Here is a 27,779-nt window from a genome sequence, read left to right on the forward strand (position 1 = left end):
GGTAAGGGGTGAGATAAGGTGTGATGTGGGGGGGTGAGGTAAAGTGTGAGTTAAGATGTGAGTTAAGGTGTGAGGTAAGGTGTGAGGTAAGGTGTGAGGTAAGGTGGGAGGTAAGGTGGGAGGTAAGGTGGGAGGTAAGGTGTGATATAAGGTGTGAGGTAGGAAGAGAGTTAAGGTGTGAGGTAAGTTGTGAGGTAAGGTATGAGGTAAGGTGGGAGGTAAGGTGTAACACTGACTGGCTAATTTTGTTTTACAAATGAATCAGCCAGACACACACCAGTCACACTTCACAGCTCAGCAACGAGCCTAGACGTGTGTGTGTGTGTGTGTGTGTTTTTGTCAATGTGTGTGGGCTCTGCATGTGAGCAACCCCCCTTCACGACCCCCCTACATCCTATCACCCCACTGCCAGGGCTAATCCTTCAAGGACGCGCACCGGGCGCTCACATACACACACATATCATTTAATTACAGATTTATTGGCTGTGAGAGGGGAGTGCCTGGCCTGCACCGTGCGAGCTGGGAAGATGGGAGATACCGGATATCAAATGGACCAGGGATGAAGAGATTTCTAATTTTCCGGCTGGCTGCGTTTCAGTGGGCCGGTGCTGCGCTGGGTACTTAAACCACCGCCAGGATCAATCATCAGTATCATCTCTGGGTCGCCAGATCTGCCCTGTGCATGCGCACTGCAACACACCGTTACAACACACACCATGGATATGATAGGAGGATGAGGAGATATCAGGACACAATAACACACACCTTTAGAAAGAGAAGAGATTGACCTCGTAATAACACACAACTTAGAAAAAAAGGAAATTAGTCCCATAACAACTGTCACCTCTGAAAGACAGGCGATTGTCTGGTACATTACAGCCCATATCTAAGACCTATCTACGCTAAGTCACAGCTGAGCTTGGTAAAGTATTACATGCTAAAACATGGGTGGTTCTAGGTGGTTGTTATACCGTACGTCATAACAACGGTGGAGCTGAGGAGTAAAGGGGCAACGCTGAAGCACCAGGCATATGTTCACCGTGCTGGGTAGAGGCCTGGCTGTGTCTGCCCCTGGCTGGGTGCTGGGTGAGGACGGCCCACTGCTGTCTGTCTTCCGCCCACAGAGACGGCATGGAGGGCGGACATCAACTCCAGTCACGTGGGCCCCAGACCTCCACTGGGAGATGTCACACACGCAAGAATGCACACACACGTACGCACACACACACATAGGCACACACACGGAGGCACACACACACATAGACACACACACGGAGGCACACACACACATAGACACACACACGGAGGCACAGACTAGCGCACGGACGCATGCACGCAAACACACGCGAGAAGGAGCAGGGTTAGCCTAGCTTGGAGGACAGTTATCAGCTGATAGTGCATCCCTCCTCCCTCCTTCTCTCTCTGTGGCTCCCAAGACAGTTTATTAAATCAGAGGCTGGCTGTTTGCCTGTTGTGATGATAAGACTAGCGCCGTGCCGAGGCACACACATAGGAATCAAGGAATGTATAACAGCCAGCCACAGACAACTGAGTGGTTGCTCTTTGTGTACCGGAGACCCATATTGTAGGTGAGTACAACACAAAACCCATACTAACATACCTCCACCCACGCACCTCCAGGAAACAAATGACACACAGTGGGAATAAACACACACACACGCACGGATGCATGCACACACACACACACATTCTCAAAGCCTATGTGAATGCACTAGGTGTACACCACTGAAAACAAAAACAAACACACCATACCATAAAATGTGTGTGCGTTTGGTGCGTGTGTGTGTGTGTGTGTGTATGTGTGGACATGTGTTAGGGAGGAGGGGTGGGCTGATTTGGCCCTGAAGCCACAGCTAACCTCCTTCTATCACATTGCGTCATTCTCATTTAATGTGGTGTGTAATGTGTGTGTGTGTGTGTGTTGTCTGGCCAAAGACATGCCTGTGTGCAGGCTCTGATGTGTTTATGCATCAGTGGCGGTCCAGACAACAAGACTGCTGTGTTAAAACAGAATGTCCAGTCCAGTCTGTGGAAGAGGACTCTGCTTACAGTGCTGACTGTCTCTAGAACTTAATCCACACTCCTCTTCCTCCACTGACCATCACAACAACACAACATCTACTATCATCACGCACAGCATGATGTTTATAAAAACATTATGTGATTACAGTAAGAACAATATCTCCACATTGAGACCGTGTTTTTTAAATGTTTATTATATATTTTTTTTTTACCCCTTTTTTCTCCCCAATTTCGTGATATCCAATTGCGATCCAATTACGATCTTGTCTCATCTCTGCAACTCCCCAACGGGCTCGGGAGAGGCGAAGGTCGAGTCATGCGTCCTCCGAAACATGACCTGCCAAACCGTGCTTTTTAACACCCGCCCGCTTAACCTGGAAGCCAGCCGCACCAATGTGCTAGAGGAAACACCGTTCAACTGACGACCGAAGTCAGCCTGCAGGCGCCCGGCCCGCCACAAGGAGTCGCTAGAGCACGATGAGCCAAATAAAGCCCCCACTGCCAAACCCTCCCCTAACCCGGATGACGCTGGGCCAATTGTGCGCCGCCCTATGGGACTCCAGGTCACGGCCGGTTGTGACACAGCTTGGGAATGAACCCGGGTCTGTAGTGATGCCTCAAGCATAGCGATGCAGTGCCTTAGAACGCTGCGCCACTCGGGAGGCCCGACACTGCGGTTTTTAATAGAAAAAAAGTGTGCATATATTTCTGGCCTCCTGATTTGACAATTAAGAATCAGCCGTTTTGTGTAAGCCCCTCCCCTTTTGTCTTTCTAATGATTTACATTTTAGTCATTTAGCAGACGCTCTTATTCAGAGCAACAATTATGGTAAAGTGCCTTGTTCAAGGGCACGTCGACAGCTTTTTCACCTAGGGGATTTCGAACCAGCGACCATTTGGTTACTGGCCCAACGCTCATAACCGCTAGACTAACAACCACAACAACAACAATAACAACAACAACCACCACTCAAACCTCCCTAACCCCCATTGAGTGGTGGATGATGGAGGGAGGGAAGGAAGAAGAGAGAAAAGGCTGCATGTCTATTTGCAGCCCTTTGTAATTATCTGTGTTGGTTGGTTGGCACAGTGGGCTTGGTTCAGAACCAGCTGATTGGATCCTTCCCCACCCCTCTCCTCTCCCCTCAGCCTGGCTGTTCTCAACCAACCCAGGTTGGACAGAGGAGCTAGGATCTCTCTCTCTCTCTCTCTCCATGCTGGGAGTGTTTGGTGCATGCTGGGAATTGTTTGAGTGAGTGCTAAGTGCGAGTGTTGTGTAGAGTTAGATATCCTGGGTTTTCCTTTTCTTGGCGATATCCTTTTTTCTTCTATGCATGATTAAGGTTATTATTTCTATTTTCTTGTTGTGGTAGAATTAAGTATATTGTTTTTCGTGTCGAAATTACCCTGATTTTGGTGGGGATGGCGGTCCGAATGGGGACGCCGTCCCTGTCACTTCGGCACGGCTTTAGGTGTGTTACTGAAGCTACTGTCACGGTGGAAGAGGTTCTGGTCGCCGTAGGAGAGAAGGTAGGATATGAGAATGTTGCTTATGCGTCACGGATGAATAAAGCGGTGGTGGCATTTCTTAAAGAAGAGCGCCTTGTTGATCATATGGTTGAGCATGGCATACTTCTTAAAGGAATGTTTATTCAAGTTACGCCGCTTTTTTCTCCGTCAACAAGGGTAACGATTTCAAATGTACCGCCATTTATTCCAAATGAGCTATTGGAGCGCGAGTTATTGCGCTTTGGGAAGTTTGCAAGTTCAATTAAGGTTGTCCCATTGGGTTGCAAACACCGGGTGTTGAAACAGGTTATGTCGTTTCGGCGACAGGTGTTTATGTTTTTGGACTCACCGGAGCAGACTTTGGAGTTATCGTTTAAAGTCAAGTATGACAATAGACTGTATATGGCCTATGCTAGTACGGGTAGTCAACAGTGTTTTGAGTGTGGGGATGTTGGTCATAAGCGACATGCTTGCCCGAAAAGGGAGAAGGCAGAGGGAGGGGCGCAGGTGGTCCTCGTAACGCCTGGGCCCACTGATGTAGGGAGAGGTGGGCTGACAGCGGTAGAGCAGCCACAAGCATCTGTTGCTGAGGAACAAGTTGTCCGTGTTGAGGGCACAGAGTTGCAACTTGTACCAGAGGGAAATGTTATGCAGCAGAAAAATATTGTTGTAGAAGGTAAGGATGGATCTGAAGGGCCATTTCCTCAGACTGGTGAGGAGGTGCCCAGTACGAGTGCTGGGGTACAGGAGAGGGTACATGTGGAGCTAATCTCCCAGGTAGTGGAGGAGATGCCCACTACAAGTAATGGGTTACAGGAGAGGGTTCATGTGGAGCTAATCTCCCAGGTAGTGGAGGAGATACCCACTACAAGTAATGGGTTACAGGAGAGGGTTCATGTGGAGCTAATCTCCCAGGTAGTGGAGGAGATGCCCACTATGAGTGCTGGGGTACAGGGGGGGGGGTTCATGTGGAGCTAGGTTCCCAGGTAGTGGAAGAGATGCCCACTACGAGTAATGGGGTTCAGGTGGGGCTAGTCTCCCAGGTAGTGGAGGAGATGCCCACTACGAGTAATGGGGTTCAGGTGGGGCTAGTCTCCCAGGTAGTGGAGGAGATGCCTGGTACGAGTGATGGGGTGCAAGTGGGGAGTGTTGAAAGGGATGTGGTAGAGGGGAGTCAGTGGTCTGTGGCCTCAGTTGAAGAGGATCAGGAGAAGGATATGGATATCTCTCTTGATACGATATCAGCTGGTGAGGACTCAATTTACGATCCAGAGGAGGTAAATGGGTTTCTTGATCAGACTTTTGGGAAATCTGTCAAATTGGCAGATTATTTTGATGTTGATAAGTTTGTGAGGTCAGCTGTGATGTTACAGAAGACGGTGGGGTTAGACCAGTTGAGTGAGAAGAAGCGGTTTCACTTGAGGAAATGTGTTACTGCTGTTGCAGCAGCAAAAGGTGGTGGGAAACGTGGTCAGGTTAAGAGAACATTTAAATAATGATGATGATTATGCCTCATAGGGTGTTCTATTCTCTTTGTCTGGTTTCTCTGTGGTATCTTCTGCTTTTCCTTTTTCTGTTCTATATGGAGGTACTAAGGGTAGGTTCTCTCAATATTAATGGAGGAAGGGACAGGAATAAGAGGGCTTGGGTATTAGAAGTAATAAAACAGAAAAGGCTTAATGTAGTTTTCCTACAGGAGACACATAGTGATGAGGAAAATGAGGTTGACTGGGGTATGTGGTGGGAGGGGCAGCATATACTCAGTCATGGTACTAATTTCAGTGCTGGGGTGGCAATCTTGTTTTCTTCAGGCTTAGGGGTGACTGTGGTATGTACAACAGAGATTGTCAAGGGTCGGGTTTTATTGGTCAAGGTGGATGTTATGGGGTTTTTGTTAGTTTTTTTGAATGTTTATGCACCTAATGAGGGTACAGAGCGTATTGTTGGTTTTGATAAAATAAAGGAAACCTTAAGACAGTGTGACCAAGAGGGGTGTATGGTTTTAGGGGGGGACTGGAACTGTACAGTGGATTTTACTGTTGATCGCACCGCTGAAGAACCTCACCTGCGGTCAGCAATTTGTCTGTCTGGTCTATTAACTGAGTTTGAGCTTTCTGATGTGTGGAGAGTAAGGAATGCAAAAGTTAGGCAGTACACATGGCTAAAAGTTAATGAAGGTCATGTCAGTGCAGCAAGGTTAGACAGGTTGTATGTATCTGAGCAATACTGTAGTAGGGTTGGAAGGTGTGACATTACTCCTGTGGGTTTCTCTGATCAGCATATTGTCATTGTTGATATTCACTTGTCCTGTCCACGAAGGTCATCATCTTATTGGTATTTTAAAGGCGGAGGATTGTGACTCTCTGTGTACTGAACAGTTGTTACACGGTCTTCCTCAATTGGGACCTGAGCAAAGAGTCGCATTGGACTCTGACATTACACGGCAAGAGCTGTCCACAGCAGTTATGCAGCTCTCAACAGGCCGAGCCCCTGGCATTGATGGTTTACCATCTGAGTTTTATAAGCACTTTTGGGGGTCTATTGGGGAGGATTTTTATGAAGTGGTGTGTGAATCTTTTCATGAGGGCTCTCTTCCTGTATCTTGTCAACGTGCGGTACTTTCACTGTTGCCAAAAAAGAGGGATTTGGCTCTCATAAAAAATTGGAGACCTGTTGCTTTGCTGTGTGCAGAATATAAAATTGTTTCTAAATGTCTCTCAAACAGGTTGAAAGAGTATCTGGGATTGTTGGTCCACAAGGACCAGTCCTACTGTGTACCTGATCGCTCTATTGTTGACAACTTGTTTCTAATAAGAGATGTTTTAGACATTTGTAAACTGTCTGATGTAAATGTGGGTTTACTTTCTTTGGATCAGGAGAAGGCTTTTGATTGTGTGGACCACCAGTACTTGTTTAAAACAATGAAAGCCTTTGGGTTTGGGGATGTTTTTTTGTCTTGGATGAATTTACTGTCTGCTGGGGCCTCGTGTATGGTGAAGGTGGGGGGTGGTTTGAGTTGTCCCATCCCTGTCCAAAGGGGCATCAGGCAGGGATGCCCAATTTCAGGGCAGTTATATAGTCTGGCGATTGAACCGATGCTTTGTTTTTTAAGAGCGAAGCTTACTGGTTTCTCTGTGCCAGGTGTAATGAAGGGTCCCACGATAGCACTGTCTGCGTATGCAGATGACGTGACAGTTTTTATTACAGGGGGTGAGGATGTTAAGGTTCTCTCAAACGCTTTAAAGGTGTATGAGGGGGCCTCCTCAGCTAGAGTCAATTGGGGAAAGAGTGAAGCGCTGTGGGCAGGCCAGCTTCAGATGGGGTCCGCTCCATGGTTACCAGGGGGGCTTCAGTGGGGCAGAGGTGGGATGAAGACTTTGGGGGTTTTTCTAGGCTCCGATGTCTTTCAGAAAAAGAACTGGGAGGGTGTAGTGGAGAAAGTGTGTGCCAGACTGTCAAGATGGAAATGGGTGCTGCCCCAGCTGTCTTATAGGGGAAGGGTACTGGTAGCTAATAATCTTGCTGCCTCTACCCTGTGGCACAGACTAATGATTTTGCAGCCACCAAAGGGTCTGATACAAGAGCTTCAGAGGACCCTTGTCAATTTCTTCTGGTCTGGACAACATTGGATTAAAGCTTCAGCCCTGTACCTGCCACTGCACGAGGGTGGGCAAGGCCTGGTGGACATTTCTCCCAGGATCATGGCTTTCCGGCTTCAAGCAGCACAGAGACTGTTGTACAGTGATGGTTCTAGCTGAGTTGACACAGCCTACACATTGATGAGGAGAGCGGGCTGTTTGGGCTTATACAAGCACGTTTTCCTCTTAAAGCTGGAGGGGGGTGAGTTGCCTGGCCTGACTCCATTTTATGAGTCTGTTATGCAGGCTTGGAGAGTTCTGGTCAAGTCCCGTAAGGCCTGCACGCCACCAGGGATGTGGCTTTTTGAAGAGCCTCTTTTTCACAACACTGCCATCCAGTCCCGTGTTCTGGGTTCAGCTAGCCTACGTTCATGCCTGTTAGGCGTGGGGTGTACTAAGCTGGGTCATCCGATGCGGAACAGGAATAGGACGTTGGAGGAGCTGGGAGAAAGAGCGGGGATCCGATCGTCTCGCCTACTGAGGAAGGTCGTCGCTGAGGTCTGTGACTCCTTGCCAGTACTTCATCTGCAGTATGTGACTGACACTTCCAATTCTGATCGGTGGAAGGAGGGTCTGGATTATGTGTTCCCTGCACTGATTGTTAGTGCTGCGGCGGGGGCATTCGAGGAGGACGTGGGGATGCTGCTTTCCTTCGATACCCCGGAGCTGTGGGAGTTCAAGGAGGTGGGAAAGAAGGCCATGTACAGAAGATATGGAAGACCCGAAAGAACAGTATTCGGGGACAGGGGTCTGTGGATGCGGTGGGAATGCTGGAGGGAATGTTGGCAGCGAGACTAAGGGTTGAGTTTGCCTATTATAAACTTGTCAACAATATTGATCTGTTTATGAGTATATGGAGTATCCAGAGGCTGTTGTGTTCAGTTACTGTGGAGGAGGAATTGGAGTTGTGTTTTTAATTGATGTGTAAATACGGTTTTGTATGAGTATTTATTGTGTGGTGGGCTCCCAGACCCAATAAAGATTATCTAAAACTCAAACTCTCTCTCTCTCTCTCTCTCTCTCTCTCTCTCTCTCTCTCTCTCTCTCTCTCTCTCTCTCTCTCTCTCTCTCTCTCTCTCTCTCTCTCTCTCTCTCTCTCTCTCTCTCTCTCTCTCTCTCTCTCTCTCTCTCTCTCTCTCTCTCTCTCTCTCAATTCAATTTAATTTAAGGGCTTGATTGGCATGGAAAACGTATGTTAACATTGCCAAAGCAAGTGAAGTAGATAGTAAACAAAAGTGAAATAAACAATAAATATTAACAGTAAACATTACACTCAGAACTCTCTCTCTCTCTCTCTCTCTCTCTCTCTCTCTCTCTCTCTCTCTCTCTCTCTCTCTCTCTCTCTCTCTCTCTCTCTCTCCTCCATCCATAACAAACAGAGATGGACAGGGGGCTGCAGGACAACACAAAGATGACAGCAGGCTCCTAAAGAGGCGTCTGCTGGCTGTATAGGACCTTCATGTGGCCGTGGTAGTGGTGCAGAGTGGACAGGGAGACAGAGACCTGAGGGTGGCAGGGTGGAATAATGCCCTATGGACATCTACTGCTGCTGTGTCCTTCAGCAAGGTTGACAGGAAGCCCTAGAGCCACATAGGACACAAAGGACATCCAATGACTTCCATTCTATTTTGGTAGTCTGAATGTGGAGCCTGAATGTCCAACATGAATGTACTGTAGGAGAGGGAAGGCGAATCATTCAGATACTGAGCTGGATGTGTCTCTTGTTTATGGCTTTGTCACTGAGACTAGTCACTGTGGTGAAAGACATAGAATCTAGACTGATTTCCAAAAGGCCCAAGGACAATCACAGCCACATGAGTACACAGCTGACACTAACTCAGGTTTAAAATGTTTCAGCGCTACTGACTGCTGAGTAATGCAATGTATTCTGTCAGATAAACACTGTCACATCCAGCTGGGTAAATGGAACTCATGTAGGAACGTGAGCCCGATACCATGTATTCCATTAAAGGGAGAAAACCTGCTCCTTTAGCACAGGGCCAGTATTACAATAAGAGCACGTGAGTACGAGCTCGGTTCTCTTTATGCTAATAAGAGAATAAAATGAGTGTTTTATAACTCCCCACCACTACCCCCTCCGTCTCTGTGTGTTCTCTTGAGATGCTCCTCTTACACAACCCCTGAATGCCCGACGGAGCTCTTCATCATAGGATACCAAATGTGCACACTAAGGGACAAGGAGTGACACGGACAGTCCCAGTCAGTCACAACAGGCTGTTGCTCATGCTAGGCTCTGTCCCCCCTGGACCTCTATTAGGCAGCCATGGCCACCCTCAGACCATGCACTGATGGGACAGGATGTGGCAAGGCAGGATCAGCCCAGAACTACAATTCCCTGGTAATAAATAGAACTGGTATCCAACTCTTAGATAAGGCACTACTTGAGAAACCGAATGGATTCTAGTCAAAAGTGCACTAAATATGCAACAGAGTGCCATTTGGAATTAGATTAGCCCATGTACTGTATTGTATGTGAATGTGGCTCTGAGCCCAGTGAGACAGTTTGGAGATATTCTCATAGATTATAGCCATAGTAGCAATTAAAATAATGAAAAGCCACCGGCGGTCATTCGCACCGATTCCTCTGAAGGAGAGAAAGAGGAGGGAAAATATGGATTGAGAGGGAAAAGAAAGGGAGAGTCTTAACAGCCAATTAACTTCCGCTTGATCCCGAGGTTGTGTGAGGACTACCACGGGAGCCATTACTGCAATGGACGGAGAACATTAAGCATAATCAGCTTTAATTAAAGACTCCCACCGACACTCTCTCTATCCCTCTATTCCTCTCTCTATCCCTCTATTCCTCTCTCTATCCCTCTATTCCTCTCTCTATCCCTCTATTCCTCTCTCTATCTCTCTATTCCTCTATTCCTCTCTCTATCCCTCTATTCCTCTATTCCTCTCTCTATCCCTCTATTCCTCGCTCTATCTCTCTATTCCTCTATTCCTCTCTCTATCCCTCTATTCCTCTATTCCTCTCTCTATCCCTCTATTCCTCTCTCTATCCCTCTATTCCTCTCTCTATCCCTCTATTCCTCTCTCTATCCCTCTATTCCTCTCTCGATCCCTCTATTCCTCTCTCTATCCCTCTATTCCTCTATTCCTCTCTCTATCCCTCTATTCCTCTATTCCTCTCTCTATCCCTCTATTCCTCTCTCTATCCCTCTATTCCTCTCTCTATCCCTCTATTCCTCTCTCTATCCCTCTATTCCTCTCTCTATCCCTCTATTCCTCTCTCTATCCCTCTATCCCTCTCTCTATCCCTCTATTCCTCTCTCTATCCCTCTATTCCTCTCTCTATCCCTCTATTCCTCTCTCTATCCCTCTATTCCTCTCTCTTTCCCTCCATTTCTTCTCTATCTCTGTCCATACTGACTCTCATTCAAGCATAATGACAATATGAAAACCCGAGTTTAAAATTTGATCTGAAGTTGATTAAATGGAACAGCGCATGGTCCATGGATAATGAAGGATATAATAGCTCAGTGTTCAGGCCAATTGATTCTCTTTTCCTGCATGAAATTAACAGAAGTATATTGGTTTCTTTTAACGATGTTGAGTTAATGATCTCACCCATAATATTCTATTACAGTTAAGTCAGACAGAGGAAGACAGGTAGTTTAGTCTGTTTGTGATACAGAACAACACAAGGAGACAACGAGAGTAAACATGGTGTGTAAACCCCCTGAATGACATGCAATCTGAAATCCCTTTGGAGTCATAGAGAGTCAAAGAGAATCTCTCCCTGCTGTTGTGCTGTCAGAGAGTATTGAACAGACCGTTCCCTCCCACCCTCCTTCAAAGCTGTTTGGAATTTATTTTATTTTATTTTTCTGGGTCACTTGTGTTGTATTGGTAGCACAGACAGTGTACGTATGACTAAGTGTATAACTGTGTGTGTTAGTGTGTGTATGCGTGTTATAATAGTGTATAACTATGTGTGTATTTTGTCTATGACTGTGTGTGTGCATGTGTGGGAGGGGTTTATGGCTTATGTGACAGCACTGCAGAGTCTATTTGTGCGGAACTGATCTCCCGTCCTCACCTCCCTCTCTGAAATGGCTGTTTAATCAAGTGTGTGATTGTCCGTTGTTAACAGAACTATAATCTCTCACTACTTTGTTAAGTGACACTCCCTGTTTAGTGTCAAAGCTGGCAGAGACCCTGAAACACCACAAGATAGACAACTGAAGTGCAGATAAATAGCACATTTCCTGTTCTTCAACAAGGAGAAACACATTTACACCAAGCAAACTAGGTTAGTGCATTTTCTCCAGGAAACCACTTTTTCTGAGGTAATTGGTTGTTGAAAACTATTTCCCCCTGCTTCGTTCTGTCCTCCTTTCACCTTCCATCTCCTTCCCCTTCTTCTCCAAAAACTCTTTCTGCTGCTAGCGGGAGGTGACAGAAGCCTCCATGCGACCTGATTTAACACATGGCTAGGCACAGTTTGACCTGCCATTGGAAAATAGGGCACACTCAGGAGGGAGGAAAACGCACACTTTCCTGTCACAGGGTCTTTGAGAGGAAATTTGAAGTCAGATAGTCATCCGTGTGAATATGAACTCCACTAACACTGTCCATCTGCCTCTCAGGCTCCTTCTGATGCTTCCTAAAGGAATATGTTGAGGTGAGGGTGGCACTGGCACAGTATGAGCGCCCTTCAATGAAGGAGAAGAGTGTACAATAGGATGCAACTAATGTTGGGCAAGGTGGGGATTGGGTTGGAAAAGTTGATTCTCGACCAGCACCTGCCTGCACTATGGGGTACCACTTTATTTGAATAGTCCATCTGTAGATGCTCTACAGCAGGGTTCCACAAATGGCGGCTCCTGGGCCGAATTTGGCCCCAGGGTGATATTATTTGGCACCTGCCTGATAAAAAAAAGTATGTATTTTAAATTTTTGTTGTCGGACATTAAAGACTGTAAAAACACCATAAAAACAGCTCCCAGTGATTTGAATTTTGGAATCTGTTCCAAAGTGTTCACACGCATAATAGAGAAATACTGTACATGTGATCGTATGCAAATGTAAGCAAGGTTTAGAATGATTATGGTTTTAGTCAAATATTATATCTGTTTGGGCTTCTTGAGGTCAATTTGCAGTCTACAAATTATTTGTAATTATATTCCGGCCCTCTGACCATCCGCTCAATAAAAAATTGATGATCCCTGCTCTACACACTATCAGTAACATTAACCCTTTTCCTAACCCTAACCTTAGCAAGCAGTTGCTTTTCAACAGATACACTACATGGCCAAAAGTATGTGGACACCTGCTCGTCGAACACCTCATTCCAAAATCATGGGCATTTATATGGAGTTGGTCCCCACTTTGCTACTATAACAGCCTCCACTCTTCTGGGAAGGCTTTCCACTAGATGTTGGAACATTGCTGCGGGAACTTGCTTCCATTCAGCCACAAGAGGTATAAGTGAGGTCGGGCACTGATGTTGGGTGATTAGGCCTGGCTCGCAGTAGGTGTTCGAATTCATCCTAAAGGTGTTCGATGGGGTTGAGGTCAGGGCTCTGTGCAGGCCAGTCAAGTTCTTCCCCAACGATCTCAACAAAACCATTTCTGTATGGACCTCGCTTTGTGCACAGGGGCATTGTCATGCTGAAAAAGGAAAGGACCTTCCCCAAACTGTTGCCACAACGTTGGAAGCACAGAATCATCTAGAATGTAATTGTATGTTGTAGCGTTAAGATTTCCCTTCACTGGAACTAAGGTGCATAGCCCGAACCATGAAAAACAGCCCCAGACCATTATTCCTCCTCCACCAAACTTTACAGTTGGCACTATGCATTCGGGCAGGTAGAGTTCTCCTGGCATCCGCCAAACCCAGATTCGTCCGTCAGACTGCCAGATGGTGAAGCGTGATTCATCACTCCAGAGAACGCGTTTCCACTGCTCCAGAGTCCAATGGCGGCGAGCTTTACACCACTCCAGCCGATGCTTGGCATTGCGCATGGTGATCTTAGGCTTGTGTTCGGCTGCTTGGCCATGGAAACCCATTATATGAAGCTCCCGACGAACAGTTCTTGTGCTGATGTTGCTTCCAAAGGCAGTTTGGAACTCGGTAGTGAGTGTTGCAACCGAGGACAGATTATTTTTACGGCCTACGCGCTTCAGCACTCGGCGGTCCCGTTCTGTGAGCTTGTTTGGCCTACCACTTCACGGCTGAGCTGTTGTTGCTCCTAGATGTTTCCACTTCACAATAACAGCAGTTACAGTTGACTGGGGCAGCTCTAGCAGGGCAGATATTTTACAAACTGACATGTTGGAAAGGTGGCATCCTATGACGATGCAATGTTGAAAGTCACTGAGCTCTTCAGTATGGGCCATTCTACTGCAAATGTTTGTCTATGGAGATAGCATGGCTGTGTGCTCGACACTATACACCTGTCAGCAACGGGTGTGTCTGAAATAGTCGAATCCACTAATTTGGCCATGTAGTGTAGTTTGTTTATAGTATGACCATCTGTAGAGTATCTACAAGTGGACTACCCGGACTATCCAAATAAAGTGTGACCCACCATGGTCATGGTCCTCAGAAACCCCAAGAAAGACAGTGTGTCACAGTGTTTAAAGACATACTGTATCCCCCAACACCAATTACTGTCAGCCTGTACAGACAGATTCCCATCTGTTGTGGCATGATGCTATACTTAATAAATAGACATCACACTTTCATCCCATTCTCTGTCTTCATCAGAGAAGCCCTGAGCAGAAGTGATGATAAGAGCAGAAGAAGAGTGAAACAACGCCTCGGGCCGCTCAGCATTCCTCCATGTTTTAAGGTGCATAAGTAAATGAACCAAAGCCAATGAATAAAAGATGAAGCGAGACAGCAGTTTAAATAGGATCAATAACAGCCCCTGGCCTGAGACGCTACCACTCTGCCACGTTATCACACACACATCAGCTTCTGCTTGTGTTGCTGCTATTGACTAACCACAAGGTTATAGCTTAAATTCAATTACGAGGAGAAACGCAGGCAGGTCTCTTCAAACACGACCCAGAGATATAGTCAGTTCACGTTTCGCTAAGCAGTTGATTGAACATTTATTGATGGGAAATATAATTAAGGTGAATGAAAAGTCTACATGAAGCATGCCATGTATCGGCGCCTTATTGCCTACAGGTAACTTCTTCGCTAAATGCAGCTTTTACTTAGTAGAAATCCTCAGAATCCTCTTCATCATATCTGCTAGTTGTTCAGTGGTGTTTTGTAGTTGTAGAGTAGGCCTTCCCTCCCTATGTGTCTGTAACCTGTGAGCCTTGAGAATGTGAGTCCAGTATCACTCAACCATACTGAAACGACCAAATGGGATTTGTCTCTTTAGCTACGGGTCGGCGGCACTCCACGGCAAGAGAGAGCAACGGCGCGGGGTTCGGCAGCGGTAACGGGACCTCGTTGATACGTCTGTAATGAGTTTTGTTAGGCGCAGCAAAGAGAGCAGCGAGCGCCTCCCCCCAACCCGAACCGGAGGAGAGGAGAGGAGAGGAGGCAGGCGCGCGGCCCATATGTCGAGCAGAGCCGATAAGCCTGGAGCCATCCAGAAACAAATTGCCCAGCTCCCCCCCGTGAGGGGAGAGCAGAGCCCCAGCCACGGAGAGGAGACAGATATGTTTCTAGCACTAAAGCAGGAGAAGGAGAAGAGGAGGAGGACATATCAAATGCATTAATCTATGCAGAATGGCGCCCACGGCCGGCTATAGCTCTGTAGAGGCAGCTGTACACAGAAATTCAGCGTGAAAAACAACCTCAGAAAAAGAAATGTTTTCTTCCCTTTTTTGAGGGCAAGAATTTTAAATAAGTATGCCTGCAGTTTCTTATCTGCTCTCCTCCTTTTTGAGAGATAGTTACGGGCCCTACCTCCAGGCAGGAGCAGATGCTTATAGGCCTAAAATAGTGGTGCTTCTTAAAGGTACTACACATAGGATTTTCTTGAATTTTTGCATTGCAATTTCAAAAATGTTCGATATCTGATGCTAGTAGTGGAATGATCGTGTTTCACAGTTTTACTTGCCCGCCAGTGTTGTGTTTGGCTGTGATATTCGCCTATTGATTTCTCCAGCCAGAGCAACATCTGTTGTCAAACTGGGAAAGCTGTTCTGACTTTGGCACTGTGTTATCTAGTGGAAATCGTAATTTCCTGGTTGCTAAAATTCTACACTGTTTGCTAAATTTCAGTTTATGTGAGAAAACAAGCCCTGAATAGCGTAGGGAACCATTGTACCATCTAAATTGCTGTGAATGTTTTTTCTATAACAAAATCTAGTGTTTTTACAAGCTGTTAGAAGCTGGTATTTTTGGGGGACATTTTCTGAAATTACAATGCAAAAATTCTATAAAATCCTATTTGTAGCACCTTTAAAGGGCCTCTAAGTCATCAAAGGTAATGTGCATACACAACTTTACCATTCATCAAGGAAGTGGTTAGCATATAGCTTATATCATCATTATCTAACCATCATTGTCATCATACATTGCATACATTATTGGCATATCAAAACTAGTTCAAAATACTACATGATGATGGATTTTGTTTAGCATGAGCCCATCAAACAAATCTAATGGATAGGAAAAATAAATGTGCTACTCATACAGATGGGACCCAGACCCAGGGATTGGGAATCTCTGTAGGATTGACAGGAGCTCAGATGTGGTTCATTTCCTCAGCAAATTGAGTCATTTGTGGAAGTGACATTAACTGCTACATGTTTTTTTTACATGAATACATTTCAGGCTGAGCGGCCGACCATCACTCTGCCGTCATGCCAACTGTGACATCTCATTATAGACTGATTAGCCACGGTGGGCCAGCTGAGGGTCCCCGATTGGAGGACGAGTAGGATTTGAGGTTGGTGAAAATAAGTATGAGCCAGAGGTTGCTTGCTAAATATATCTCTACGAGAGAGAGAGAGAGAGAGAGAGAGAGAGAGAGAGAGAGAGAGAGAGAGAGAGAGAGAGAGAGAGAGAGAGAGAGAGTAAACAGTAACACACACTAGTGGTGCGCGGGTCAGCTGTTTGTTCATCCCGCACCCACCCGCTATTGCTAATAACCCATATGTAATAAAGTGCATTTTTGACAGGGGGTGCAGGATTTTTTTGGGGCCTGATTTAGATTTAGTTTCTGCTTATAATTTCCAACATTTTGGTAGGCTATTTGTTAGTCAACTTGTCTATAATTAGATACATGCAGCTTCTCTTCTGTCATTATATATTTCCCTAGAACAGTGGTTCCCAAACTGTGGGGCATGGGGGGCGCGGGGGTCAGTACAGCTTTCAACTTACTCTTGAAAGTTGTAATAGTAGAATGCACAAGGTGCAATTTCGAAATTGGGTAGTGCATCATCAGTTTTCCTCTTGTCATGTCAGTCATTGCAGACCTTAGAGAGCTATTTATAACTTATCAGAAATGTCCAGATCAACTAGCCCATGTCAGCTAACGTTTTGTAGCTAGGTTTCTTTGCCCATACATTTTGTTGTAATGTTTGAGTCACTCAAATATCACATGCATACACATTAGACATGGCAAAATGTATAGAATTGCAAGAAAATTAGCTTTAAAACTGAAAATGTTTGTAGAATTTGTACGTTTTATACAGGTAACGAGCTGAGATTAGGAGCACACTCTTAAAGGGAGTGCTCCTAGTCTCAGTTTGTAACCTATATAAAAGACACCTGTCCACAGAAGCAATCAATCAATCAGATTCCAAACTCTCCACCATGGCCAAGACCAAAGAGCTCTCCAAGGATGTCAGGGACAAGATTGTAGACCTACACAAGGCTGGAATGGGCTACAAGACCATCGGCAAGCAGCTTGGTGAGAAGGTGACAACAGTTGGTGCGATTATTCGCAAATGGAAGAAACACAAAAGACCTGTCAATCTCCCTCGGCCTGGGGCTCCATGCAAGATCTCACCTCGTGGAGTTGCAATGATCATGAGAACGGTGAGGAATCAGCCCAGAACTACACGGGAGGATCTTGTCAATGATCTCAAGGCAGCTGGGACCATAGTCACCAAGAAAACAATTGGTAACACACTACGCCGTGAAGGACTGAAATCCTGCAGTGCCCGCAAGGTCCCCCTGCTCAAGAGAGCACATACGTCTGAAGTTTGCCAATGAACTTCTGAATGATTCAGAGGAGAACTGGGTGAAAGTGTTGTGGTCAGATGAGACCAAAATGGAGCTCATTGGCATCAACTCAACTCGCCGTGTTTGGAGGAGGAGGAATGCTGCCTATGACCCCAAGAACACCATCCCCACCGTCAAACATGGAGGTGGAAACATTATGCTTTGGGGGTGTTTTTCTGCTAAGGGGACAGGGCAACTTCACCGCATCAAAGGGACAATGGACGGGGCCATGTACCGTCAAATCTTGGGTGAGAACCTTCTTCCCTCAGCCAGGGCATTGAAAATGGGTCGTGGATGGGTATTCCAGCATGACAATGACCCAAAACACACGGCCAAGGCAACAAAGGAGTGACTCAAGAAGAAGCACATTAAGGTCCTGGAGTGGCCTAGCCAGTCTCCAGACCTTAATCCCATAGAAAATCTGTGGAGGGAGCTGAAGGTTTGAGTTGCCAAACGTCAGCCTTGAAACCTTAATGACTTGGAGAAGATCTGCAAAGAGGAGTGGGACAAAATCCCTCCTGAGATGTGTGCAAACCTGGTGGCCAACTACAAGAAACGTCTGACATCTGTGATTGCCAACAAGGGTTTTACCACCAAGTACTAAGTCATGTTTTGCAGAGGGGTCAAATACTTATTTCCCTCATTAAAATGCAAATCAATTTTTAACATTGTTGACATGTGTTTTTCTGGATTGTTTTGTTGATATTCTGTCTCTCACTGTTAAAATAAACCTACCATTAAAATTATAGACTGATCATTTCTTTGTCAGTGGGCAAACGTACAAAATCAGCAGGGGATCAAATACTTTTTTCCCTCACTGTAAGCCTGCAAAATGTTTTCTCTGCCAACAAGAGGGGTGTGAACAGTTCGTGTCATGATGTTCCCCAATGCTGGAAGGGGGGTCTGAGTGAAAAAGTTTGGGAACACCTGCCTTAGAAGACTAAATAAACCCTAGCTCACCAGAATGTCATAAATCGATAGAATGAATGCTTCAATCTAGTTGACATTGGTAAAGTTCTCTCTGTCATCTTCTTTCACAGAACAAAGACGTTTAGGGACCGGGAAGAAAATTTAATAACAAAAAAAAAAGATTTTCTTTGCAAAATGTCCAAATGACATCAGCTTGACCGGTTGTAAGAAATAGAAAGCTGTGAAAATGACCCAACATTCTGATAAGATTTCAGTTTGGCTTGAATGCCTCTTTTTTGTGGTTGAAATACTATCAGCTTTTATGATGCTGATAAAGATGGCACCTCTACAGATTGTATCGAACTGTTCGCAAGTAAAACTGTTGCCTACATTTGGTGTGTCATTTTACTGCAAGAAATCCTTAATTCTGCAGGAGTTAATATTACGGCTATGTGAGAGGTTATAGACCTACAGTCGGTGTCCAGAGTTCAGTTTCCATTTAACCCATCTGAACAGTAGGCTACAGTTCCCTTGAACTTCCCTATTTGAAGTCCCCGTCTTGTGACTGTCGAATTTGTATAGCGCCTCACAATCATCACACATACCCATTTTGCCAAATCTTTCCCAAACATTACTTTTCTTTATTTTCAACTCTCCTTTCGTAGCTTTTCTCTTATTGAATTAAACTCCGACATTGTCCTTTTTGCCTCTGTGGATTGACATTAACTCTTTCTGGAACAAACAGCAGAAGACATTTGGCAATTGGCATGTAGGCTATTTGGGGCGCGTACAGTTAGACCCCTAGGTTTATGCACTAATGCCAGATAGCCTAAAATGATTTAAGAAAAACCTCAATGTAGCCTATAGATATAAATTGCACAAGAATGATACATTTATGGATTTTTTAAGATATAGTTCTCTATATTCAACCCGCCCCCAACCCACCCGCCCTTCATCCACACAATATTCAATGACCCTAAACCTGTCCGCCATGCGATATAACCGTGGGGATTGCGGGTTATGAGTCAACCCGCGCATAACTAGCACACGTGCGCATGCACATACAGTTGAAGTCGGAAGTTTACATACACCTTAGCCAAATACATTTAAACTCAGTTTTTCACAATTCCTGACATTTAATCCTAGTAAAAATTCCCTGTCTTAGGTCAGTTAGGATCACCACTTTATTTTAAGAATGTGAAATGTCCGAATAATAGTAGAGAGAATGATTTATTTCAGCTTTTCTTTCTTTCATCACATTCCCAGTGGGTCAGAAGTTTACATACACTCAATTAGTATTTGGTAGCATTGCCTTTAAATTGTTTAACTTGGGTCAAACGTTTCGGGTAGCCTTCCACAAGCTTCCCACAATAAGTTGGGTGAATTTTGGCCCATTCCTCCTGACAGAGCTGGTGTAACTGAGTCAGGTTTGTTGGCCTCCTTGCTCGCACATGCTTTTTCAGTTCTTCCCACAAATGTTCTATAGGATTGAGGTCAGGGCTTTGGGATGGCCACTCCAATACCTTGACTTTGTTGTCCTTAAGGCATTTTGCCACAACTTTGGAAGTATGCTTGGGGTCATTGTCCATTTGGAAGACCCATTTGCGACCAAGCTTTAACGTCCTGACTGATGTCTTGAGATGTTGCTTCAATATATCCACATAATTTTCCTTCCTCATGATGCCATCTGTTTTGTGAAGTGCACCAGTCCCTCCTGCAGCAAAGCACCCCCACAGCATGATGCTGCCACCACCGTGCTTCACGGTTGGGATGGTGTTCTTCGGCTTGCAAGCAACCCCCTTTGTCCTCCAAACATAACGGTGGTCATTATGGCCAAACAGTTCTATTTTTGTTTCATTAGACCAGAGGACATTTCTCCAAAAAGTACGATCTTTGTCCCCATGTGCAGTTGCAAACCGTAGTCTGGCTTTTTTATGGCGGTTTTGGCGCAGTGGCTTCTTCCTTGCTGAGCGACCTTTCAGGTAATGTCGATATAGGACTTGTTTTACTGTGGATATAGATACTTTTGTACCTGTTTACTCTAGCATCTTCACAAGGTCCTTTGCTGTTGTTCTGGGATTGATTTGCCCTTTTCGCACCAAAGTACGTTCATCTCTAGGAGACAGAACGCGTCTCCTTCCTGAGCGGTATGGCGGCTGCGTGGTCCCATGGTGTTTATACTTGCGTACTATTGTTTGTACAGATGAACGTGGTACCTTCAGGCGTTTGGAAATTGCTCCCAATGATGAACCAGACTTGTGGAGGTCTACAATTTGTTTTCTGAGGTCTTGGCTGATTTCTTTTGATTTTCCCATGATGTCAAGCAAAGAGGCACTGAGTTTGAAGGTAGGCCTTGAAATACATCCACAGGTACACCTCCAATTGACTCAAATTATGTCAATTAGCCTATCAGAAGCTTCTAAAGCCATGACATCATTTTCTGGAATTTTCCAAGCTGTTTAAAGGCACAGTCAACTTAGTGTATGTAAACTTCTGACCCATTGGAACTGTGATACAGTGAATTATAAGTGAAATAATGTCTGTAAACAATTGTTGGAAAAATGACTTGTGTCATGCACAAAGTCGATGTCCTAACCGACTTGCCAAAACCATGGTTTGTTAACAAGAAATTTGTGGAGTGGTTGAAAAACGAGTTTTAATGATTCCAACCTAAGTGTATGTAAACCTCCGACTTCAACTGTTCATGCACATACATACACGCACACACACACACACACACACACACACACACACACACACACACACACACACACACACACACACACACACACACACACACACACAAGTAGACTTCAGACAACAAAGGAAATTAACATTGCAATAACGACTAAGTCCAATATCTGTGCCATTCTTTGCAAGTGAACTCAGAACACTAAGGAAACAAATGGGAGAAAAGTACTTCAAAATGTATGAACAAATACACACATTGCCATAGCATTCTGCATGTGACAGGAAAGCACATTCAAAGTGTTTATTTAGATGTGTTATATGACCTTCTGGGACAGAAGCTAAGAAGCACAAATACCTATCTATTGTATAGCTTACAAAGATAGATATTTGTATAGCTTAAATGACATAGGATGACATAGGAAGCTAGGGAACACTGTGTGTCGCTGTTGTGGCTTCTGCTGCTTGTTCCAGAAAGGTTCTAAAGTGGAGCCAACTGAAAGAACCTGAAGGCACAGATACCTAGCCTTTGTCATGAAATGACTCACTGATTATTCATTTAACATTTTTTTTTTAACATTTTAGTCATTTAGCAGACGCTCTTATCCAGAGCGACTTACAAATTGGTGCATTCAACTTATGATAGCCAGTGGCACAACCACTTTTTATTTTTATTTTATGGGGGGGTGGGGGAGGGGGGGGTGTAGAAGGATGACTTTATACTATTCCAGGTATTCCTTAAAGAGGTAGGGTTTCAAGTGTCTCCGGAAGGTGGTCAGTGACTTCGCTGTCCTGGGGTTGTGGGGTCGTGGGGGAGCTTGTTCCACCATTGGGGTGCCAGAGCAGCAAATAGCTTTGACTGGGCTGAGCGGGAACTGTGCTTCCGTAGAGGTAGGGGAGCTAGCAGGCCAGAGGTGGATGAACGTAGTGCCCTCGTTTGGGTGTAGGGTCTGATCAGAGCCTGAAGGTAAGGAGGTGCCGTTCCCCTCACAGCTCCGTAGGCAAGCACCATGGTCTTGTAGTAGATGCGAGCCTCAACTGGAAGCCAGTGGAGTGTGCGGAGGAGCGGGGTGACATGAGGGAACTTGGGAAGGTCGAACACCAGACGGACTGCAGCATTCTGGATAAGTTGTAGGGGTTTAATGGCACAGGCAGGGAGCCAGACGGGAGATGACAAGTGCCTGGATTAGGACCTGTGCCGCTTTCTGTGTAAGGTAGGGTCATACTCTGCGAATGTTGTAGAGCATGAACCTGCAGGATTGGGTCACCGCTTTGATGTTAGCGGAGAATGACAGGGTGTTGTCCAGGGTCACGCCAAGGTTCTTTGCACTCTGGGAGGAGGACACAATGGAGTTGTCAACCGTGATGGCGAGATCATGGAGCTGGCAGTCCTTCCCCGGGAGGAAGAGCAGCTCTGTCTTGCCGAGGTTCAGCTTGAGGTGGTGATCGGACATCCACACTGATATGTCTGCCAGACATGCAGAGATGCGATTCGCCACCTGGTTATCAGAAGGTTGAAAGGAGAAAATTAATTGTGTGTCGTCTGCGTAGCAATGATAGGAGAGACCATGTGAGGATATGACAGAGCTAAGTGACTTGGTGTATAGAGAGAATAGGAGAGGGTCTAGAGCTGAGCCCTGGGGGACACCAGTGGTGAGAGCACGTGGTACGGAGACAGATTCTCGCCACGCCACCTGGTAGGAGCACCTGTCAGGTAGGACGCAATCCAAGAGTGAGCAGCGCCGGAGATGCCCAACTCAGAGAGGGTGGAGAGAAGGATCTGATGGTTCACAGTATCAAAGGCAGCGGATAGGTCTAGAAGGATAAGAGCAGAGGAGAGAGAGTTAGCTTTAGCAGTGTGGAGAGCCTCCGTGACACAGAGAAGAGCAGTCTCAGTTGAATGACCAGTCTTGAAACCTGACTGGTTTGGATCAAGAAGGTCATTCTGAGAGAGATAGCAGGAGAGTTGGCTAGAGACGGCATGCTCAAGAGTTTTGGAGAGAAAAGAAAGAAGGGATACTGGTCTGTAGTTGTTGACATCGGAGGGATCGAGTGTAGGTTTTTTGAGGAGGGGTGCAACTCTCGCTCTCTTGAAGACGGAAGGGACATGGCCAGCGGTCAAGGATGAATTGATGAGCGAGGTGAGGTAAGGTAAGGGAGAAGGTCTCCGGAAATGGTCTGGAGAAGAGAGGAGGGGATAGGGTCAAGCGGGCAGGTTGTTGGGCGGCCGGCCGTCACAAGTCGCAAGATTTCATCTGGAGAGAAAGGGGAGAAAGAAGTCAAAGCATAGGGTAGGGCAGTGTGAGCAGGACCAGCGGTATTCGTCTCCATGCCCATCTGTCTCTCTATTTTTCCTCTCTCTTCTTAAATCTCACACCATTTCCAGGCTCCTTGTTTTCCCCCTTTCCGTTTAACACTCAATTTGAATTCCTCTCTTAGGCATACATCTACGGCCAATTATTCGTCTTAATGGAAATCTGTATTTGCTATAAAAAGGCAAAGCTTTGTTCTTGTTAAGTCGTAGCTGCAGGCTGAGTGGGGTTTTCTTCACTTTTTCAATTCGACATGAAGCTAGCAAGGCAAGGCAAGCCAGAGACACCAGGCCTTGTTCTCTTCACGTAGTCTACTGTAGCCTTAGTGCAGCTCTGAAGGTTCCTTTAACTGGGCCCAATGTGGTTCTAGAAGATGGAAGGAGCCTTACTGTATTCCTACAGACTTACTACAGTATAAGCCTGGGAACAATCAACCAGCACACTCGAAATTCTGCCAACACAGTACTGTCAGATGTCCTGCATATTTGGGAGGAGAGTTGATGATAACCCACTGATTTCTAAAATGATTTCTAAAATGTTCCAAAATCTAGATGCTTTGTCAGATAAAATTCCAGTTTGTATGCCAAGCAATTCATTGCAGCAGTTGGATGGTTAGTTGATAGTTCAATTAAAAAACATCTACAGCGAAACCTCAGCCATCAGTATCCAAACTGAAACCTGAAATAACTACATGTAAATAAATACCAGCCTCATGAACTGTAAACTGTGTCAAGTGTCTTGTCTGGTCACACCTCATGTATTTACCCGATAGGTCGCTTGAAGGACATGCTGCGGCGGTAGGAAACCAATTACGTGAATGTAGCTCTTTAAAATGACTTTGCTCGCAATCACCGACGGAGGTTGGAAAATAAACGAGCTAATTTTGACCGAACTGGGCTCTAATTGTTTCAAATAAGCCTCATGCCTCAGCGTCACTGGCAGAATAATTGCTTGTGAGCACTGAGATTAATCTACAGAAGCACATCTGGGGGACTTCATTTGGAACGAGCAGTGCTGTGCCTTATGGACGCCAGATAGATTGATTAGGCTCATTTTGGTTTTACCTCCAACAGCATATGCAGCTAAACAAAGGTGAAAGTATGGCTTGGACAGATGGAGGGCCGAACCAGGAAACAAACAACAGCACAGGCACACATGCACAGACGCACACACGCACACGCAAACACACAGTGCACACAATTCAATGTCAAACACATAATTACACATATTCTTTCATATATCAGTTCCTGTTTCCTCCTCACTACAGGACAGCTGACAGCCCAGCAGTGGAGGCGGCTGGGTAGACATCTTCTGTCTCTCTCTATTTCTACGCTTCTCCCTTATCACCATTATAATGGCTCACAACAACAGCGGTCAGCCCAGCAGACAGACAGACAAAGCTGTAGAAGTGAATACAACAGAAGTGTCATCCTCATCCCCTGCCAAAACACCAGCCCACCAATCAGCAGCCATTGCCAGCCAGCGAGAGGTGTCCTAGAAACAATCCCTAGCTGTCTGGGTGGTAAAGCGCTCTTCAGGCTGAGAGGGGAGAGAAGACAGGCCATCCACATGTTCGCTCTCAGAAGAGAAACGGCTGCAACCTGCAAATTGGCATGTCTTTGTTAGGAGGCTTTCTGATCTTTGTTGTCTTTTCTCCCCTTCCTCAAAGTGCTGGCTTGGCTACCTCTCCTCTCATTCCTCGTGTGTAAATACAAAGACAGGCGATGACAAGGGAGGATTGTACATGTGAGACATTCCAACAGAGTACACAGGGTGTCACTTGCTGAGGGGGTGGGGTGTGGGGGGTAATGGGCGAGCTGTGGTCACCGTGGCAGCAGCTATGAAATTGTGCATCCTTTCAGAAGGAGTAGAGTGGGCCTCAGCCACCTGCCAGCGATAAGAACAGACAGCCAATCACTTCTGCAGCAGAAAAGTACACAGACTCGTTCTGGCATCCTGAAGGCCTAAAGAGCAGGAACCCAGACTTCATCAAAGAAATGGGAAAAACAGACATTGTCATCCTACAAGAAACATGGTATAAAGGAGACGGACCCACTGGTTTCCCTCTAGGTTACAGAGAGCTGGTAGGCACATCCACCAAACTACCAGGTGTGAAACAGGGAAGAGACTCAGGGGGTATGCTAATTTGGTATAGAGCAGACCTAACCCACTCTATTAAATTACATCTGGTTAGAAATTTGCTTGTTCAGATCTCTCTCTCTCTCTCTCTCTCTCTCTCACACACACACACTACATTAACCCACCGTAAAGGGTTTTCTGCTTTAGGTTAACCATCGCTGTTTGGTTAAAAGAACCTGAAGAGGTAATATGACAGTGAATTGATGATGAAACCCTAGTAATCAGTTAGAGGGCTTTGGATATGATGTCATGTGTGAGGAATATCTTATGGATGGATATCTTACAGGAAACAGGCATCTCACAGGTTCAGGAAGCCCAACCATCCAGGAAGTCCTGTTTTTTTCATTTGCTTGAAATTGTGAGTGGATCTAGCTAGAGATAATCTGGGATGAATCTGTGATCATCACGAGGGTGCTCATCTGTTCCAGTCAACCACCAGACCTGGTGAATTATTCAGTTCCTGTTTACACGTAGTGACAGGTGAGTGACCGCCATGACAAGACGATAGCTGGGGGTGTTTGGAAGAGGAGGGGGGTTGACAGGAGAGGGGTGCAGGGCTGCATCAGAGGGATAGGGCTGGGCAGAGGTGAGGGGGGAGGCACCATGTCAGAGGCTGCAGAGAGAACCACCGGTCAGTGTCTCTTGTCAAAAGAGCTGGTGGTGGCTATGAGAGTTGGGGTGGGGGAAATGCAGGGAGAGAGGGCCATGTGCCTGGGGAGATGGGGTGCAGGGTGGAGGGGGAAGATGGAGGGTGTAGGGAGTGAGAGCCTTGCTCATCAGCCCAACACTGAGTGGCATTTGCAGTAACCTTTCCCCTGGCTTTTATGAGCAGAAAGAGCAGAAGCACGGATCAGTGTGACTCGCCAGAGGAAGAGAAGCACCAGGAATTTCTAACACATTTCCCCATTTCCCCTCTGCAAAGCCCCAGAGACCGCCGATAAACACTCACTTCTGTATTAAACCAAAGAACTCCATTAACTCCTATCAGCCATATAGCCACGGTCTGTATCAACAACAGAATGCAGAGAATAACTTTAATACAGTGCCTTGCAAAAGTATTCATCCCCCTTGGTGTTTTTCCTATTTTGTTGCATTACAACCTGTAATTTAAATGGATTTTTATTTGGATTTAATGTAATGGACATACACAAAATAGTCCAAATTGGTGAAGTGAAATGAAAGAAATAACTTGTTTCAAAAAATTCTAAACAAATAAATAACGGAAAAGTTATGCGTGCATATGTATTCACCCCCTTTGCTATGAAGCCCCTAAATAAGATCTGGTGCAACCAATTACCTTCAGAAGTCACATAATTAGTTAGATTGCACACAGGTGGACTTTATTTATGTGTCACATGATCTGTCACATGATCTCAGTATTGTTGTGGAAAATAACCACTATACTTTATTACAAATAAGGTCTCACAGAGTTTTTGTTTCATCAAGAAATGACTTTATTAAAGTTTCAACAAAGCCGATACCAGTCTGCAGAATGGCACACCCTCTTACTCTCTCCCTCCATCTTATATAGTCTCCGCTTCAGTTTCCCGCTCTTTTATTGCTCCGCCCACTCCCTTTGTCTATGGTGGTGGCTACATTCGACTTTCATTCAGTTCAGAATCAATAGTAATACACTCAATCAATCCCTTATCTTGTAAAAACACAGATGTTTAGTTTAAACTCTGTTCAACCCTGGCACTGCTCTTTATCACTTTGTGTGAGGAGAGAGACAAAAGGGAGCAATCTGATCCTAGGTCAGATTCCCTCTTTTACCCACACACACAGCGAAATGACCCAATTCAGTTAGCCACAAAGAATGTTAACTATATGTTCATGATTAACTCAATTTTATCTGATAATCCATTAAAAATACACATCAGTATATACAGTTGAAGTCGGACGTTTACATACACTTAGGTTGGAGTCATTAAAACTCGTTTTTCAACCACTCCACAAATTTCTTGTTAACAAACTATAGTTTTGGCAAGTCGGTTAGGACATCTACTTTGTGCATGACACAAGTAATTTTTCCAACAATTGTTTACAGACATATTATTTCACTTATAATTCACTGTATCACAATTCCAGTGGGTCAGAAGTTTACATACACTAAGTTGACTGTGCCTTTAAACAGTTAGGAAAATTCCAGAAAATGATGTCATGGCTTTAGAAGCCTCTGATAGGCTAATTGACATCATTTGTGTCAATTGGAGATGTACCTGTGGATGTATTTCAAGGCCTACCTTCAAACTCAGTGCCTCTTTGCTTGACATCATAGGAAAATTAAAAGAAATCAGCCAAGACCTCAGAAAAACAATTGTAGACCTCCACAAGTCTGGTTCATCCTTGGGAGCAATTTCCAAACGCCTG

At 45.4% G+C, this 27,779-nt stretch overlaps 1 protein-coding gene across 1 annotated transcript in view; it reads right to left on the reverse strand.

Moving 5' to 3' along the window:
* Nucleotides 1–27,779, reverse strand: part of LOC311148219 (zinc finger protein 385D-like) — a gene marked incomplete at both ends in the record, with an annotated part of 152,517 nt that overhangs the window by 26,631 nt on the left and 98,107 nt on the right. The gene's annotated exons all lie outside the window — the stretch shown is intronic.

This window comes from Coregonus lavaretus, assembly GCF_964263955.1.
Source record: "Coregonus lavaretus genome assembly, chromosome: 2".
In the NCBI taxonomy this organism is placed as follows: Eukaryota; Metazoa; Chordata; class Actinopteri; order Salmoniformes; family Salmonidae; genus Coregonus; species Coregonus lavaretus.